We start from the raw sequence: 7,956 nt of genomic DNA on the forward strand, positions 1-7,956 counted from the left end.
TGCTGGGCGTATTAGCACTGTTTCTGCAATCCAGAACTATTGTATTTGTTTCATGTCATCGTCTTTTGCTTCAAGCAGCACTGTATTGTTACATCGCGCATTAGTGTTTGGGCTAATACCATAATCTATAGTATTGTTACCTCGATCGCTGCGGCATACGCGTGCTAGAAAGGGTGACAAATGTAGTTCAAGTGCAGCCGTTTATTCAGCTAATTACATTGTATTATCCATGTAATCGACAATATTTGAGACTTCCTCATTACAGTAAAACTCTTGGCAGCCACGAGGTCTGCTTTCGGCAGTATTTCACAACATTGTTATGCTTTTGCACTATAACCCATATACTGGTACTCGTGTGTCGAATATTTTAGGTGAGATTAGTAAGAGCCATTTCCTAGATGGTCGGCAGAAATATGATATAGCCCGTTATTCTCCAAATCTAAGTTATGTTCAGGGGAATAGTGAGACAAACGACTACATTGGTCTCAAGCCGGCCGTTGAAGATTTATACATTTTCCACACCCACTGCCACTCGCTTGTATTAAGCACAATGCGTAATCGGATCGAAACACTTTCATTCGTCTGCGGTAAGTTACTTCGTCGCAAGGATTAGTTAACCGTGAACTTGTTTTGCATGCACATGCACCACAAGGATATAATTACGTTAAAATCTTGATTGGCATATTCATACAAGCAGCCTCCCAATAAGAAGCTAGAAGAGTGGCTAACACCTGAGCAGTGGAAGGGGGAATCTGAGGAGAAGGATTACAAGATTACTGAAATAGCAGGCTGTCCCGGAACCTTTGGATCGGGATATCTGAAGGCGTGCCGTGAGAAAGCACAACAAGGATGACAACTCTATGATGCTATGACTGCACACCAAGCCATGGCTTTGAAGAGTGCGGTTGACGTGGCGGACCCGGTCGCCCACCATCATTATGTGGCAACCAAGTCCAATGTTGATATTGTCGTTGCCTAATTCCTATTATGATATTGCCGTTGTCTAATATCTAGACACTGCTTTGGGCTTGTTTATAATATGATTCGGCAACCAATGCACATGTTGTCATCAAGACAACGAGTACCACACGTGATCAAGATGTACCTGTGCCAGTAAAATGGGGAAACTATCGACATCCAATATGAGGCAACGAAAATATCCTGTCGCCACCATGGGTGTTATGACGACGTCCTTTAAGATGAACGCATTGAAGATAGCGAGTGTAACAGGACCTATACATTTTAAGTCTTTTTTGTTTCTCAAATGTATATCTTGATAGGCCCCACCATGTTCGACATCTTGAAATCCTCGATGGCTACTTATCATTATCTGCTGAAAGGACAGACTTGGTTTACGTACTATATAGGAAACCCTATACGACATATTGTAATAGTCCTGACATTTCCTTGTGCACATAATTCTGGGGCCAAGACTGCAATATGCCTTTCTTTCATTTCAGGAGACTTTGCTACATAATGGGCCCATGGAAAGATATTTGGTGTCTCAAGAGCCATTCTTAGCACGCATAAATATTGGGCTATGGTAAGGTAACAAGTGATGATATGTTTTCGATATTCGTCCTTGAAGCATCAAAACACTGTTCTTTAATTTTTACCAGAATGATACAATCCGAACCATGATCTTTATTTCTCATCAACATTATACTACTTATCGAAGCGGCAACTCAGACAATTTTGTCATATCCGGCTAGTCTCAGAAAGTGATGCACCCCACTATTCTGGAGCTGACTCCTGAAGAGAACCCAAGGGCTTTAAAAAAGATTCACATATAGCGAAGTTCATGCTTGTACTGAAACTAGAAACCTATCTCAAAATTTGAATAACTATGGATGTAGATATATGTATAAACCTATCAAGAAAAATACATCCAATACCTCTTACATGTAGAAAAATATGACGTGATTGCATATTACTACAGTCATTACTATTATAACATATTAAAGTTATACTACTATACAGTATATATGTATTTAATGTCACGTGAATAATATTAACACTATATTTAATGTAACCATTTAAAACACAATTGTTAAAATATATGACATGAATACTAAGCTATAATCTAACTACGGTAAAAAATATGACATTATGTCAATGTAACTTAAATCTAAGACAAAGTAGACACATATACTTATGTTTGTGTTGATAGCTTATGATATGCGCTGCAATTTATGTTTTAATGCAGCTGAACATTGTATCAAATGAAACGAATACATTAAGATTACATTAAGAGTTTAATCGTGTTAATTTTAAGAAGGACAAGATTGTATCATCATTGCGATATGTACCTCAATACTGTCTTGTCCCTTTTCCTGCAACAAATTAAAAACAAAAAACTGTATTTAAAAGTATTTACCATTTTCAAAAGGTCGTCATTTTGATATAATCAAGTTTCTGGTTTCATAATATAACATAAATTTATCATTAAGTACATTAGGTTTAGCTATTTCGCTTCATAGACCGGTAGAACTCAACGTTTTCACACAACCATAAAGCCCGTATTAAACTGAAGGGTACCTAAACCCAACAATTACTATAGTCTCATATAAATTTGTAACGGTGCTTCAGAACACACTGCTAATAATATGAAGCATTTGCCAATGAAAGAAAATAATAGAACGAGAATAACATTTTCAACTTGACAATTTTCAAACATTTATGACTGTCATAGAGATGGCGCATATCGTTTATTCCTGTCCAAGCTGCTAGGTTACATCAATAGCTTGAATCCTTTTGCCCTGACCAAGTACTTTATAAGCTGTGGGTTTTCATATGAGAACCAAATGTTACAAGAAGAAACTTTACAAACTTGTTTCTTGTTTTCTTTTGTTTCTTGTATCGATTTTGTACATATCTGCTGCGAAACATCGTATTGCTTTCTGAATGTAATTACGTCTTTATGTTTGTTCTTGTGCATCCTTGCCTAGCTTGAATAATCATTACGTGTAGCTTTGCATCTTTGAAAAGGCTCCAGGATACATGAATTGAACTTCGGTATGTAGAATATGTCTAATGCATACCATTTGTACATGAACAAAACCATCTTTATGGCGCAGAGGTAAGCATGTTGTTAACTATATATATATATATATATATATATATATAGGATTAAATGATCATGGTTGGGTATTTATCGATGTGTAAGTTCTACCTAATCACTCACAAGGTAATAAAGTCCGAAGGACTTTTTGTACACTTTGTGAGTGATGAGGTAAAATTTACAGCTCAGTAAATACCCAGCCATGATCATCTAATCAGTATAATTCCAATTTACTTCCTTCCTAACATCAGATCAGGAGATTTCACCAAGAATACATTCACTTTAGCTGGCCAAGATTCATCGAGTCTTTATGCAGTGATACTAGGTAGAATGTTGTAGCGGATCAGGCCAGTCATATAATGTTATGATCATTTATGTTAATATATAAAAACTGGTTGTTGCTGTTAAACCAGGAATATTTCTTTTTCTGAAAATTTCGCTTGCGTATGGCACGTGTTGTTATAGCATCGTCGTTGTTACTTTCAAAATCGTGTCCATTTTTAGTGTCATCACTTGGTTGACATATCACCCTGACCTTTAATAACCGTTGCTGTAACATGTTGTCGATGTAAAATGCAATAATTTCTGAAGATTGGTTTCTAAAGCCTACAATACGCATTCTTCCGGAAAAAGGGTGAGTGCTGGAGTGCAGAAAGGTCTGTGCAATTACATCGTTTTAACGTAATGATCGATTTTAAGCTGTGGCTTGTCATTTTGATCGTAAATCACAGGAGTGTGTGGGTGGGAGCTTGTTATTATTAAGTTGTAAGGCGTTGATATAAATAAAACATCACGTCAAAAAATGATCTGGTAACCGGAAACAAAACTAGTTCGCATAATTTATCAATGTGTACAAAATTCCATATCAGGATCACGTGACGATTTGCATCCAATCAGAGCGTAGAAAACGCAGCATGTTCATAAAAATTATATATATATATATATATATATATATATATATATATATATATATATATATATATATATATATATATATATAATATTAAGTATATTATCTTTATTAAGCGGATATATAAAACATTCTTTATATGATTCTAGTACTAATTACTTGAGATGGTTGTGCAAATGCGTACTATTACCTGTACATTTCCTCGAGTATTAATAATCTGGAAATATAATACGCATATCTGTCAACAACTGACTCTAGATGTGGCATAATTTGTACATTGAGAATAATAAAGAATATCATCTTTATTTCGTGTGTGCAGAACCGGCAGTATTGATATTCTGTTACGAAAAGTTTAAAACAAACATGTAAATATTCATGACGTGCTGAAATATTGCCTAGAGAAGTGGACCATTGTGATTTTGTCGTTTTTTTGAAAGATATTCGTCACTTCTAACTGAGAACGATTAGCTCTGAATGTATTATATTGTGTCTGACTTTTTACGTAAATTACATAAATGTCTATTGGTTACGATGCAATTTCGTTGCTATTCTACATGATAAATATTATACATTTCTTCCTTCCTTACCTGATATTATCCAAACAATCTCTGAAAGAAAGTCACAAGATAAATTAAGCTCGCTCTTTAATCATATAAACAACAATAAAAGAGGAACAATTGAAAGAAACACGTAATGCAGTTCTGATCAAATATATGCATGAATGACCAGTAGAGATCGATAATAGCTATGATGCTATATTAGTACCAACACAAATACAAACATCTTCATTCATGTCGTCTTTCATTTCATTTATAGTTTTGGGATCATTTCAGAGACTTACTATCTAAAACAACAAAATGATAGGAGATTAAATATATTCTTAATATATTTTATCAAAAAGTATTTTAGGTATAATCCATTTAAGCAATATATATTGTATATTCAATTTAATTGCTTGCTAGCGTTCAAAATATGTATTTCATTACATGCTATTGTAATATAACAGTGTATGCTGAAATTGACCATGTCCAAAACAACGTTCATTTCTGCCTGACCAGACTGACTGTTTTTATTTCATTTAATGCCAACAACTAATACTAATCTAAATTATTCTCTATGTTTATGACCTTAATATCAGACCTATTATTAATAGAAGAAGTAAATATGTTTATTTGGGTCATGGGTTGGACTTTCGTAAGTTAATTTTACAGGTTTTGATGTTGATTTTGTAAATGTAAGGATCATTGTAGAAGGTTATTTTTCATTAGGTAATGCTTTTTTTTGTTGTAAAAAAACACAATGCTAATTGTGAATTGATGTGAAGTAGAGAACTATATAATCTTATAAATATAAGGACTTGGTCGATAGTGATTTATAATCTAGCACTTTCAAGTTGTATCATATGTTGTGACCAGGAGTTTTGGACTGGAATTGTCTCTGTTCAAATTATTGAATTCAAGTGATCAATTTCTCTGGATACACAAAAGTGCTTTGACAAAAGTCTTCGATAGAGACATTAACTGGATTTAATACTGAACTCAAACCTGGAATTATATTATTGTGATTAAACAAGAGACTGTTTACACATCAGCACTTCAAAAGCTACCACAGACACGTCATACACTTTATGTTGGGGATTTTTTCTGAACTTTTACTTAATTTTGTTCAAGACTTTAAATTACTAGGAGTTCTGCCTGTAAGTTTTTTTTGGATTACTTAGGGATTTAATTCGCAAAGCCGTAAGTTCTATTTTCTAAGTTTCATGTCGTATTCTAGGGATATATATATATATATATATATATATATATATATATATATATATATATATATATATATATATATATATATATATATATATATATATATATATATATATATATATATATATATATATGTGTGTGTGTGTGTGTGTGTGTGTGTGTTTGTGTGTAAGCAATACAACTGATGAACGTTCACATTATCTTTTTCATGTTAATATTATTTGCCTTGACCCAGTGAATCGACTTGGCCTCATTCCAAATGTATCAAATAGTATCAGAAATTAATGCGGATCAATGCATTTTACTTACTGTGCATCTTGTGTATGTTCAGTCAACAATTAATTTATCCAATAAATATTCCACTGAAATCCAAACTGTGCAAATCTATGTTGGGTCTTTATTTGTTAGCATCATAACTTGTTTATATTCCTTTCATCTAATTTAGAAGCATAGCATATTCTTACCTTACTATACTGTCCATTTCTAGCAATCGGAAACTGAATCAAATATTAATCTTAATTTATCATGATGCATATTTAAAACACCTAAAAGCAATACAATATTGTATTTATCTGTTGAAGGGCCTTATAAAGGAATATGTTTCAATGGTAAAAACAAAATCAAACAAGGCAAAATCAAAAACAAATTTTTGAGGTTACAAAACTAAACATCACTCTTTCTACATGAAAAAAAATTGTGAATTTGGACTAAATTGTATTGACTTGATCCTGATGCTAAAACATATTTTACATTGACCTATAAATTGATGAGCCATATCGCCATCTGTTTCTGAGATGTAAATTTGCACCGCCCCAAATTATATCCAGGACATTTCATTTTCTTTTATTAGTGTTTGTTTGTTTGGATGATTAATAAGCACATTGAAAGAATCATTGATAATAAAATGTGCCGGCCGCAAATATATGATGATTTTATTTATGCGTTGCTTCCTTTTCTAGTCTTCTTTGCTTAAACCGTTTGGTTTCAATGTTCTAGTGCGGCAAATCCACTAAGATCCTTTTTTCCTTGTTTCGGAACTCCAGTTTATGTTGTGAACAAATTGCAATGTCTTACATCACTGAATGTGTGGCCATAGAAAGAGAATTGTTCAGCAACTGGACTTACGCAAAACACTTGCTTGTCATCTTATCATATCTGTTAAGATTAATCATTTTGTGTAACTTGTCAGTTGCTCCTACGTACTGAAGGCAACATATCTTACATGCGATGAAATAAATTAAATTCTCTGTTTTGCACTTTCTGTTTTGGACCAGAATGTTCAGTTCTTCGCTAGTCGCTCTGTTATAAATGCGATTGTCTATATCATATGTTGACAGGTGTTGCACATTCCACCGCTAAAGAGGCCCGATTTACTAGTTTGGTTTTGGTTAGTGATTGGCGTTAGCTCCGCCATAACTAAGATGTCTTTCAGGTGTTTGGGTTTCCGGTTTGTTCGGGATAATTACTTAGAGTATGTCAAAAGATTCCACGATGGGTCAGAGATTCCGAATGACGTTATCAGCGTTGGGACTTTTTGGATAGTAGGTCAGGGTAAATGGTATGTTATCAACTGTTTCTTTCCCCTTATATATGTTAGGTCATTAGGTTTTTTTTTGTTTGCTCTTTTGCTTAGCTGTCATGTTTTTCGTATGTAATTTACTTACTAGATTATATGTATATGTTACCAGAGTATGTTTATATTATATTTCAGTTTTATTTTATTCTTTAGCTCATTATATGTGACTGATATGAAGTTATATCCGTCCAAGCCAAGTCATGTTCTACGCAGGAGAAGCACGAGCGGAGCACGACTTGTGGCTGGTAAAACGATATTGATGTTACCCGCCCGAAAAAAGCAATACATTGTTTATGATGCTGATTCGTGGAAACGAGACTGTGGAACACATTCACGCTAGAAATAGAGGAATGTGTCTGGCACGAACGCGAGAGGGAGGCATGATGTTCTGTTCATATGCACTTTATATTTTGTACACAGATCATAGATACTGTAAAGTTTATGAGATATAATAAAATAACTTGCGACGTTCTAATCATACATCCTCACCTTAACATGTTATCGTCAGCACTGAAAGAAAGAAAGAAGGGTGATCATAATCTTGAAATTCAATAAGAAGAACTTTCAATCAAATACGCAAGAGCCTGCAGACAATACTTTAAGAACCACTGATATATCAACTTGGCGTTAACTTATATTTTTAGTATAA

This window comes from Sinohyriopsis cumingii, chromosome 5 (genome assembly GCF_028554795.1).
Source record: "Sinohyriopsis cumingii isolate HCF-2022 chromosome 5, ASM2855479v2, whole genome shotgun sequence".
Taxonomy (NCBI): domain Eukaryota; kingdom Metazoa; phylum Mollusca; class Bivalvia; order Unionida; family Unionidae; genus Sinohyriopsis; species Sinohyriopsis cumingii.